At 56.3% G+C, this 8,718-nt stretch overlaps 1 long non-coding RNA gene across 1 annotated transcript in view; it reads right to left on the bottom strand.

The window, feature by feature from the left end:
- The window catches only part of LOC123522184, a 3,073-nt gene extending 2,761 nt beyond the window's left edge, over nucleotides 1-312 (bottom strand). The window contains exon 1 of the long non-coding RNA XR_006680465.1: nucleotides 153-312. This is a non-coding gene — a long non-coding RNA (uncharacterized LOC123522184). The remainder of the gene's footprint in view (nucleotides 1-152) is intronic.
- Nucleotides 313-8,718: the final 8,406 nt, after the last annotated feature.

Raw genomic sequence — 8,718 nt, 5'->3', positions numbered from 1 at the left:
GTGTGTGTGTGTGTGTGTGTGTGTGTGTGTGTGTGTGCCTGTTTGCATATGCGCACTGTGTGTGCATGCATGTGTGTGAGCCATGTGTGTGCACCATGTCTGCATGTGTGTGTGTGCAGACTGGGAAAAGAGACTCCGGGGAAGCACCTCACCTGCGGGGGCTGTGTTTGCTTGACAGCTTCCTCTGTGGCAGCTCCCTGGCGGGCGGCAAGTGCTTGCTCGGCCTTGGTCAGTGGTGTGGCTCACACTCCTGGTCCCAGGAGCCTTCTGTGAGGGTGAAACTTCCTGGGGCACTTCCTCCCTGGAGGGACTCGGCCTGCTCCCTTTGCTCCTGGACAGCCCAAACCCCGATTCCAAAGGGCCAGCTTGAACCTTGCCCTCCTGGGAACAGAGGTGGGGCTTAGTTTGTTAACAATCTGGGGCCAAAGAGCTTTCCTTAAAGGCCTCACCTGTGGGTGCCCTCTCCCAGCTGCCAGCAGAGCAAAGCTCCCTCCTGCCTTCACATCCTCAGGTGGCAGCGCAGGGCCGGGCACGGAGCAAGAACGTGTGTCCTGGTCTCAGCAGCACAAGGCCCTCCTTAGTGCTGGCCCTCGGGGAAATCAGTGACCCAGAGGCACAGGGGCCCCAGGAGGTGACCAGGGACCTGCTCACGCATCTCTCTGAGCACCGTCAGCTGACAGGATGTCTCCTTGGACCGTGGTACCCTGGGCTCAGCCAGGAGGTGGGCCCTGCCGCTGGTCACTCTGTGGGAACCATGGTGGCCAGGCCAGATGCTGCAGAGCCTTCTCCTGGTGGCCGCCCCTGGCCCCAGTGCAGGAGGGGCTCAGGCCCTGGTGTGGGTGACCCCGGAGCAAGTCAGCCAGCTGGGCTTGCTGATTTTCAGCGAGGCTTGACCAGCACCTGCTCTGTGCAGCTGAGCAGCACCCAGCCAGCCCGAGGGACATAGCAAATGGCCAGGAGGTTGCCCTATGTGCTGCTGTGACTGCTGTCACCCCCAGTGCTGCTGGCCGGGGGTCCCTGATGCCTGGCCCCTGAGGGAGAGAGGCAGCCCTGCCTTGATGAGCAGGTCATGTCCTGATGTCCAGGGACCTGGGGTCAGGATGCCAGACATGGCCTAGCCCCTGGGTCACACTTTCCCTGCAGGTTTGTGCCGGGCGCCTAGATCAGGCCCAGGCTGGGTAGTGGGTTGTGGCCTATCAGGAATGTGGGTGGCTCCCAGCCTGGCCTCCCTTGGGAAGCAAGTTCAGACTTGGTAGCGGACACTGCCCCAGCCCCCCAGGGAAGGAAGGCAAGCCTTGTGAGACCAGCTGCAGGCGTCTTTCCTCAACTATGTGGTAGCCATCCACTGCCCTGTCCAGGGCAGGCCCGGACCCTCGGGGGCCCTGACAGGAGGGTCTGCTGGCCTATGTGTGGCCACAGACCCACTGGGGTGGAGCATCTCGAAGCTCAGGCCATCGGGCAGCTCTGTGGGAGCTGGGGCTGTACCCGTGCCAACAGACACTGACGTGAGGGTGTCCGGATATGGTCAGACCATCAGGCCCCGGCCAGCAGCATCCTCCCTCCCCAAGGGCTGTCACATCAGGATCCATTCATCAGCCACTGTGTCCTGGAACACAGGGACACTGTGAATGGAGCAGGGGCCAAGGAAACCGAGACCCTCCTGAGGCAGGCCCAAGGCAGCAAGGCGGAGGCCAGCACAGAAAGCATTAAGTAGGAAATGACAGGGGGGTTCTCCAGTGACAAGGTGTTAGCTGGTTACATGGCTGCACTCAGGACTTCTCTACGGTGTTCACGAAAGAGCCCTGCTGGCACTGCCCCATAAGAGTTGGACGGCTGGCAGTTCAAACCCACCAGCAGCACTGAGGGAGAGAGCTGAGGCTGTCTGCTCCAGTGGAGAGGGAAGTCCTGCCAAGCCCCGACAGAGAGGGTTGCTCAGAGCGGGGATGGACTCGCTGGCCATGGGGCTGCTTTGTGGTGGTGCCCTAAGTCTCCTGGGTGTCACACACGGTCTGTGCTTACATAGCAACCCCACGCGCTACAGAGGGAAACAGCACCCGGTCCCGCGCCATCCTCACCACGTTCTGATGTCTGAGCCCATTGTTGTGGCCACTGTGCCCATCTGTGTCATCCAGGGCCTCCCTCTCGCTGCCCCTCCGCTTTACCTGCCAGGACGTCTTCTCCAGGGCCTGGCCTCTCCTGACAACAGCCTGGCCGTACTTCTTCCAGGACAGGTCTGTTTGTCCTTCTGGAAGTTTGATGGCTCACTCCAGGTGGAGGTTCAAACCCACCGGTGGGGCCAGCAAGAGAGGCCTGGCTGCCTGCTTTGTAGAGATGGCCGCAGAAGAGACCTGGGCAGTTCCGCCCTGTGACACGGGGGCCGCCACCAGTCTGCACTCCTCTGAGACCACTGGGTCACTTGTCCTGTAGGCAGGAGCGTGTGACACTGGGGACGTGGGTCCCTTCCTCAGATTGCACCCGAGGATACCACCGGTTGGACAGCTCTGCAGGCCATGGCTCTGCTCCTGAGACAAGGGACCAGGGGCGCAGTCAGGTGGGAGATGGGGCTGTATGCACGCCAACAGGAGCAGGGGTGCCCTGAGCTCCCCTGAGCGTCAAGTCCTGGACCACGGCTGCTCACTCACCGCAAGATCTGACCACAGTGAAGGCAGGCGGGGGGTGGGGGGGAGGGGGGGTGGGGGGATGGCCCACTCCAGCTCCCTGTTGTGGAAACAAAGGCAGGGGTAGGGGTGGGGGTGGGGGGCAGTGAATTGGTCTTTAGCTTTTCAGAAGAAATGTGTTTTGCAAATCCCTAAGCAATTACCCTGAGAGTGGAATTTTCGGAGCTTGTTTTTCCTTGAGTGTAATCAGGAAATTGATCTCTGATTTTCTTGGGAACGCTGCATTCTCTTAGATCGGAGCTGGTCTGAGGAGCCTGGGGTTTTTGTTGTGCCAACAACAGCTCTGCTGGGCAGCTGTGCTGTGCTGTGCGCTGGGAGCACAGGGAGGCTGGGCTCCTGCGGAAACACCAGCCCCTTCCCTCTGTAGGCAGACCAGCACCCGTGCAGGTGCCGGGGGCCTCCCAGGCAGCCTGGGCCCAATGCCCGCCATGGTTCCCACCTGCTGTGTGCTGTGTGCCCCAGGCCATCCCTCCGGCCACGGCACACACAGAGACAGACTCGGCAGTGTAGTTGATTCACATCGCAGTTCAAATCGCACTGCTTTCGGACCCACTGCATCGAACTGCCTCAGACGGTAGGGGCACCTTTGGGGGCATAGAGGACAAGGGGTCCGTAGAGGTCCTGTTGTGTGGCCCTCGGCAAGGGGTCTGCCATCGAGCTCCTCACGGAAATGTGGGGTCAGTGATACTCCATGGGGGACAGTCCCTGTGGGACTGTCCGACACAGCACAGGGGAGAGCTGCCCTTGCGGGGTTCCCAGACTGTCACTCGGGACAGGTGTCGGAGCCTCGTCTTTCTCCCTCCAGTGGCTGAAGGTTTCCACCCGCCGACCTTGCGCTAGCCCAGCCTGACCTGACGTGTAACCTCTGCCCCCCCAGGCACCCCAGAGCCCGTGTTGGCTGTTAGGGTCCATGAAGCCCCGCCCAGGGCCCGGACCCCCACCCCGTGGCCCCGCCCACCGGATCCCCGGAAGAACACCGAGGCCTCCTGGAAGAGGCCGCCTGGAGGACCAAGGAGCCTGGCGGTGCAGCGTCTCAAGTGCGTGGCTGCCCTGGGAGGGCAGTGGCTGGACTGGCCCTCTCCCTGGGAGGAAGGTGTGCTCCTGGAGACCTGTGAGGCAAGCCGACCCTCTGCGGGGCCACTGGGAGCAGGGCAGCAGGGCCTTCGGGTCAGACCCTGGATTGCTGTTTTCCTCCCACCCTGAGAGGAAGGGGGACTTCGCTCGCTCCTCCTGACCTCTGACCGCAGATGGCGTGTGCACCATAAGAAAGGTACGGGACTGTCGTGCTGTGGACCAGCCACGGAGGGGGCAGATTACTGCAAATCGTTTGGCGCTCTGGTGGCGCTAGGGCTTAGGCATTGGGCTACTGACAGCAAGATCAGCGATTCAAGCCCACCACCAGCAGCTCCGAGGGGAGAGCGGAGGCCGCCTGCTTCTGAGAAGACCTGCAGCCCTGGAAACCCCGCCTTGTGAATTGGATGGCTCTCAGTGACCTGGGGACTTGAGTTTGACAAGGCATTTAAGGAAATACGGGCATGTGAAAATTATAAAGCAGTCCCCAAATATGATATTCAAAGAGATTACACACCAAAAAATCACGCTGTAACAGCAGAAAAGCAGAGACAAAGGAAGGATTGTTTTCTTGAAAGCAGCCCTCGTGGGGCGCCCCTGGAACCATGGGATGGAGTGCGTGGGGGAAGCACCGGCCTGGAGTTTCATACTCAGCGCCCTGCCCTTCTCAGGTGGAGGGAATGGAGAGAATTGGCTCCAGCAGGCTCGGCGCCAAAGGAAGCCGTGCAGGTGGGAAATGGAGGACGAGACCGGAAGGTGAGTCAGAGCTGCAGGAAGGAAGAGCAACCAAAATGCTGAGTTTCTGGGGAAACAAACAATGGTTCTTCTTTATGGAGGCCTTTAACATGCCCGCGGGGATGAGAGAAAACCAGCCCTACTGTCCGAGGTGCTGTCAGTCTGCGGAGATGGGCCCAACGTACATCGGGGGTGGGGGAGTCAAGGGACAAAGATGGGAGTAAGGGTTCTGTTTGCCGCCTGAAGTGTTGCAGTATTAATTCTAAGTAGAAGTGAAAATTAAAAGTGTATTTTGCAATCCCTACACCAACCACACATTCTCACAGCTCCACAAATGACATAGACCAAACTCCAAGAGAGAAAATAGCATGAAGTATTTTTAAAAAATCCATCAAGCCAAAAGAAGGCAGAAAAGGTGAAGTAGAATGAAAAATATGGGTGTCAAACAGAAAGCATATGAGAGTACACTTAGATAGCAATATATTGATAATTAAACAAAAACCTGTGTGTATCAATAAAACAGTCCTGGGCTTACTGTCAAGCCAACTGCAGAACCACGTGTGTCGCCTCAGGACACAGTGCGGACCCCTGCAGGTAAACCGGGGCATTACGAGTAAGTCGCAGTGCTGTGTTCCTGCTGGACAATGTGGAGGACTGCAGAGCAAGACAGACCGGCCAACAAAGAAGAACGTGGAGCAACAATCGGAGGTTCAAGGCCCGAAGCGGACAGACCCTCTGGGGCGTCTATGTGCAGAGACAAACGGGTGGGACTGGAGGGGCAGCATGGGCGCTGCCTGTCTCCATCCCTGGAGACGAGACACAGGCCACCAGGACAGCAGCAATCAGCAGCACCAGCGGCCAACAGGACCCGGTTCCCGTGGGCGGACAACCACCCAGCTGCAGCAGACGCGCGTCTGTTTTTCAAGCGCACACAAGCTACTCACCAGCATGGACCCCAGTGGGGAAGCCAAATAAACCTTCGCTAATGGAATGGAATAGAAATCACTCGAAATACATCTTCTGGCGATGAAAAAATTAAACCATACTCAACAGCAAAAAGAGATTCAGACAAACTCCAACTACTTGGAAATTAAAGGGCACTTAGGTAACTCATGGGCCTCAAAGGACATCGCAGGAAACAGATCCAAAAATCAAGTCACCTCAGGCGTGCTACACCTATGGGAGAAATGGATTGCGAGGAGCCTCCCCAGATGCATGATGTTTCAAAAAATAAAACAAAACCAAAAAGGAGCCAGTACCCTGCTAGAGACACAGAGCCTGAAAAACATCCAGAGCACCACACGCACATGGCCCCCTCCCTCATGACGAGCAAGCGGGGCTTGCTCTGCAGGAAGGCAGTGCTGGCCCCATCTGCAGCCCTGCCAATGCTGTCCACTGTAGAGCAAACCGAAGAGGAAACACCTGACTTTACCCGCAGATGATGAGAAAGCATGCGACAAGTTCAGCATCCACCCAAGACAAAACTCTCAGAACCTCGGGAGAGAAGGGGTCCCCCGGCCTGACAGGGCGTCCCTCTGAGTGATGAAGACGGAGTCCAGGCCACGCTACCCTCTGCAGACTCCTATTCCCTGCTCACCCTGCCACATGCTCTAGCAGGGCAGCAAGTGGGCAAATGACGTCAAGGGCACACATTTTAGGAGGGAGGGAGGGAGGGACCTGGCCCTGTTCAGTTGGGCATCATGATGGTCTATGGAGACCACCCCAAACAGTCTATCAAACAAACAAGCAAACCCTCCTAAAACTAAGTGTGCTCAGCTAGGCTTCAAGATTGAATGTCCGCGCTTAAAAGGATTGTTATATCTATAGACTGCCGTCATTTGATGCCATCCAGTCAGCTCCAACCCACAGTGAGCCTGTGCACAGCAGAACGAGACACTGCACAGTCCCCGGTCGTCCTCATTGTCCATGTGTTTACACACCAGCAGTTTATAAGCTAGCGGTAAGAAATTGGAAAGTTAACACACATCATTTACAACAGCCACACACACACACACACACACACACACGCACACACAATGAAATGACTAGGTGTGCATTTAACAGAGCACAAGGAGACTGTCTCAAACTGAAAAGCACGGGTGAGCAATGTCAGGGAGTACTTAACCCGTGGGGAGAAAGGTGTGGTTCCAAGGGAGCCTAGGTGCCAGCCACCTTCTCCCAGCTGCCCAGCCCAGCACAGTCAGGCAACATGCGGTACACACAGAGGAGCTCCTTCTGAAGTCGACAGGGCAGATGAAGAAGTCATTCGGAAAGCGTGACAAAATGGGAGGGCTCCTATCGGTGGGTCCCCAAGGGGCTGCCAGCCACCAGCTCAGCAGTTAGAACCCCATCACTGCTCACTCCTCAGGACTCTCCGCAGTGTCCCTGCCTTGGAAACCCGCAGGGTCAGTTCTGGTCTGACCTCGGGGCTCACTAGGCATCAGAACGGACTCTGCCCGAGAGGGGGGCACCTGGAGCGGCAGCATGCAAGCACACGGTGCCGGTGACAGACCGGCACAGAGGCCAGCGGGCAGAGCCAAGACCCAGAAACAGACCTTACACGCGGAGTCCACTGATCTCGGACGAAGGAAAAATGAAAAATCCAAGGGAACGAGGAGTTCCTCGACCACAGGACAGAGCCGTTGACTGTCTCCGTGCAAACAAAGCCAAGCCCTTTGTCCACGTGTCGCTGTACAGACGCGAAGTCCGCTGGATGACAGATGAAACGCAGCACACAAACCCCGAAGCGTCAGCAGAGACCGGTTCCAGGGAGTCTGTTGCTCCGACTGTCCCAGAGCTTCCAGGCTCTGCACTGACAGCGTAACCCGGGAGAGGGGGACCTGGTAAACTGGACTTTATCCCATGTGGTAGCCACCGCCCTGCTCCCCCCCCCTTTTCTGATAATTAAAAAAAAATCATTTTATCAGGAGCTCTTACAGATAATATAAAAAACCCACAGTTCATTAGCTCAAAGCATAGTTGTACAATTGCTGGCACCATCATTTTCAAAACATTTTCTTTCTGTTTGAACTCTGGTGTCAGCTCCCCTTTGTCCCCTCCCTCCCCCACCTGACCACCCCATGAACCCTAAATGTATTATATTTACATATATGCATATCTTTAGTTATACACACATGCATATATAATCTTTACTTCCTTGTTTTTTCCTCTATTTCGTTTTTCTTGCCTCCTACCTGAAGAAAGTATTGTAAAGACACAATATTGGACAAGAGTCAAAGAACTCTAAAAATGAAACTGTGAGAAATAGCCTGTTTGAAAAGTGCGAGGCCGCTGCAGCAGATGCCGCGCCAAAGGTGACGGGCCAGAGACTCAGCCACGGGGCAGATGCTCCTCTCAGCCGTGGAAGCCGGTGCTTCGCACTCGTGAAGCTGGCTGGAAACAACAGCCAAGGCATTGTCCGGGGAGGCTCAGGCGGCCGTAGGGATTCCCGCACACGGCTGGCGACCATTCAGAGCAGCACAGCTACTGGACACACGGATTGGCAGTTTCCTATGAAATGCAGCCCACGCGCAGGGGACTATAGTTCCTTAGCAGAAATACACACGCCAAACCCACGGCTGGTGAGTCAGTTCAGACAGAGTAGAACTGCTGAAGTCTCCAGGACGGGAGCATTTTACAGGACCAGAAGATCCAGGGTCACATCCTCCAGTATGGATCACAACTCAGTGCAAACAGAACCCCAGTCCTCACCTGTGGACCAACAGGTGACATCATGGGAAACGGAGAAGAGAGTGAAGTGGATCTTGCTTGGATCCTCAGTCCACGCTCATGGAAGCAGCAGTCAGGAGACAGACAGCACATCACATTGACGGGTAAATCTGCTGCACAAGACCTCCTGAAAGTGCTGACAAGGACATGACTTTGAGGACTAAAGTGTGCCTGACCCAAGCCGTGGCATTTCCCATCACACCCTATGTGTGCGAAAGTTGGACACTGAATAAAGAAGCCCAAAGAAGAATCAATGTGTTTGAATGAAGGTGCTGGCGAGGACTATTGTGAGCACTACAGGTTGTCAAAAGAACGAACAAACTGTCTTGGAAGAAGTACAACCAGAATGCTCCTCAGAAGCAAGGCTGGTGAGACTTAGGTCATTGGAGCATGGACCGGGAGAGACCAGTGCCGGCAGGACTTCGTGCTTGGCTTGGCAGAGGGCGGTGGAAAGAGGCCAGGTGCTTCGGCCTTCGCTGATGTGAACCAAGAATGTCTTCACTGC

This window comes from Echinops telfairi, unplaced genomic scaffold (genome assembly GCF_000313985.2).
Source record: "Echinops telfairi isolate 266 unplaced genomic scaffold, ASM31398v2 ScPeMD7_3533;HRSCAF=4204_0, whole genome shotgun sequence".
In the NCBI taxonomy this organism is placed as follows: domain Eukaryota; kingdom Metazoa; phylum Chordata; class Mammalia; order Afrosoricida; family Tenrecidae; genus Echinops; species Echinops telfairi.
The sequence above is the reverse complement of the archived record's forward strand: the minus strand, read 5'-3'. Positions and strand labels throughout refer to the sequence as shown.